Consider the following 3,323-nt stretch of genomic DNA (forward strand, 5'->3'; position numbering starts at 1 on the left):
TTTAACAAATTTTAATTGGTTAGAGTAGAGCTTGGCCAGAGGAGTCTACCTTGTCTTGGTGGCAGATTAAAAAAATCTTTGGCCAAAACAAGAGCTGCTGGCCATATGTGTGATCTGGTGATGGGAACTGTTAATGTGTGATTGGTGATAAGTAGAGTTTTTCTAAGAAACAGCGGTGGGATTGTGGATAGTTTGAGGGGTGGAGGCAGGGCTGGGGTTGAGTCTGGGCGGAGTGTCAAGGGGGCCCCGATAATTTTGCCAGTATGGGGCCCCGAAATTCCTTGGGGCAGCCCTGTAGGTCAACAATGACAAAGTAATACATTACATAAATACACAATAAATAAAACATGATTGAACCACAGTATTGCACAACCTTATGAAATCTTATAAACTAATAGAACCTAAATCGGGATATCACTCGAGTACCTGGGTGCTCGGATGTGCTCATCACTCAGTGAGCATTAGCTGGTGCTCAATTTGAAACTTGAATCCCTGCCCTCCTTGCTTGAGGCCTGCTACACAGCCAATAAGCATGGTGAGATTGCCTGTGAGTCTGTAATGCCGTAGCCATCTTCATAGTGGCATTACTGTGATATAACATCATTAGGGGTTATAAAATGACAGATGCCACCAGGCTCAGCGCATTGACGCCATTGCACAGCTTTGTGACAGTTCTTATTGGAGGGAGAGAGTGCTTTTCCAGCGTGTGTGCAGTTTATCGAACCACAGTCCTTGTAAGGGCTAATTTTGTGCTTTGTCGTTTGTATCAGATACATTCTGCATTTAGTCTGTGGAGGGAGAGTTGCAGGAGCAGGAAGCGTGGCTGAATACTGTCTGTAGGCAGGGATTATGGTTTTAGCAATGCAGTTTGATTAGCACTGCAGTCCGTTGCTAAATATATTGCTGCGGTAGTTGACCACATTTTTTGGGGGAGTGAAAAAATTGACTATAGCATCATCCATAAAGTATTATGTGCTTTGCTGTACATTTCAGTGTTATGTAACACTCTCAAAAAGCGTTGAAATATTTTTTGGGATTCAATTACGCATCCTTAGAGTATTACGTGTGCTGTGGGAAACAAAGATGGCAGAATCATGTGAGACTTCTGAGGGAGTGATCAAGCAAATATCGAAGCAAGAGGAAGCTGGCGCGACAGTGGAGGTTGCAAGAGCCAGTGGTCCGGAACCATCAGCTTTCCCATTCTCACCAAGCTCGAACCCAGGCCGCAGTCTTCACTGCTGGGGTTCTTGCATACTGGGGATGGGAGAGCCAGGATCCAGGAACTGGAAAGCAGACTGTGGGGCCTAGGCTGGTTGGAAAAGACAAGGAAGTGAGCCAGGACCAAGGCTGGAGGAATGTAGGGGGCCCACTAGCTGCAAGGTACTGACAGTTGGAATCCCGGGTTGAGGTTGCTTCATATGACCAGCAGTGGAAAAGGGGGTCCACTGAAGTATTTGGAATCCATCATCAGATCTCGATCAACCAGCAAGCAGTACAGACAGAACACTTGCCTTGAAGGCTGCAAGAGCCGACGTCTGGAACCAGGGTCATGTTCCTCAAAATGGTGGGGCAACATGGCTGGTATGTGGTGAGTGTGATCCAAGAAGGAAAGGAGCAGGATAAACCCATCTTGAGAAATGAGCAAGTCTGGAAGAGGCTCCTTAAGGTGGCTCAACACTGGGCTACCACCCCTGAGAGATCGTACAGTCCTTGGGGTTCCCCACCTCCTATGCAGTAACTGGCGATGGTGCAGGTGATACAAGGGGCTGTCACAATTCTATATGTCAGGGGCTCCCACACAACCTGAAGCCTGGTCGGTTGGAATATGTTTGGTGCAACAACTCCATTACTGTCTATGAGTGTTTAGTTGCTAGATTTGTTTGCGGTTTATAAAATTAGAAGAAAAAAAAACTCCTAGAGGCTCACACAGGGAGAGCATGTGACTGTATTTCCTTTTTTCCTGTGTCTGTGTATGAGAGAAGCAGCCTGCTGTAGATGATGCACAGATAGAAACACACAATTGATTTATTTCTGATCTGTTAAGCTTATAATATATTGTTCCTGATTGTTCCTGAATAAACAAGTTCTGCTGTCACACGCTTGGATAGTATTGTGAGTAATCTGCTGCCAACATAAACAAAGGTATCCCAGCTAGATGCCTTTCTTATATGGTCAGAACACTTCCTAAACCAGTTTGGAATGTCAGAAGCCAAAGGTGCATCAACACCAATGAATCCGTCCTACTTAAAGTTGGAAGGAGAAGAAGATCTGCTACCCACCAATGAGAATTGCAGATAAGCAGTGGGGATCTTTCTGTACATAGCAGCCACAACTTGTTCGGATATCACAGCCGCAGTCGGAATTCTCTGCCGGCGTGTAAGCAAGCCACACCAAACAGACTGGAAAGCAATTAAGAGAATTCTTCAATATCTTAATGAAACTCAAAGGCTAAATTGTAAGATATCTGCATCAGGAGATCTCACTCTCAGAGGTTATGTGGATGCAGATTGGGCTGGAGATTCAAGTGATCGGAAATCAACAAGTGGTTACTTGTTCAAGTTAGGAGAAAACTCAGTTTCTTGGTCCAGCAGAAAACAAGTGTCAGTCGCATTGTCTTCTACAGAAGCAGAATATATGTCTGCTGCTTATGCAAGTCAAGAAGTAATTTGGTTTAAGCAACTTTTGGAAGATTTTGGCAAGCCATTAGCACAACCAACAGTTATCTATGAGAACAACCAAGGATGCATTAAACTTGCCCGCAATGAGAAGATTAGTGCAGGGACTAAGCACATTGATCTAAAACATCACAACTTCAGTGACTTAGTTGAACGTGGTGTACTCGAGTTTGTTTGTGGCGAGTCTGACAAGATGATAGCTGATGGTATGACAAAGCCATTATCAAGAGCCAAGTTTGTGGACTTCAGAACCGCAATGGGACTAATAGGATAAGTAGTTGTTGAGTGGGAGTGTTGGAATATGTTTGATGCAACAACTCCATTCTTGTCTATGTTTGAGTGTTTAGTTGCTAGATTTGTATGCTGTTTATAAAGTTAAAAGAAAAAACTCCCAGAGGCTTACACAGGTAGAGCATGTGGCTGTATTTCCTGTTTTTCCTGTGTCTGTGTATGAGAGAAGCAGCCTGCTGTAGAAGCTGCACAGATAGAGACACACAAATGATTTATTCCTGATCTACTAAGCTTATCATATATTGTTCATGTTTGTTCCTGAATAAAGAAGCTCTGTTGTCACACGCTTTATGAGTATCCTGAATAATCCTATGCCAACATGGTCACTTGCAGCCAAGGCACCTAGGAATCAGGCTT

The 3,323-nt window shown here is 44.1% G+C and overlaps 1 pseudogene; it reads left to right on the forward strand.

The window, feature by feature from the left end:
- The first annotated feature begins 2,199 nt into the window (after window positions 1–2,199).
- LOC141087834 (uncharacterized) lies at window positions 2,200–2,824 on the forward strand (annotated as a pseudogene).
- The last annotated feature ends 499 nt before the right edge of the window (window positions 2,825–3,323 follow it).

Source organism: Dendrobates tinctorius, unplaced genomic scaffold (genome assembly GCF_039654945.1).
Source record: "Dendrobates tinctorius isolate UK_male_01 unplaced genomic scaffold, ASM3965494v1 ptg000035l, whole genome shotgun sequence".
NCBI classification, from domain to species: Eukaryota; Metazoa; Chordata; class Amphibia; order Anura; family Dendrobatidae; genus Dendrobates; species Dendrobates tinctorius.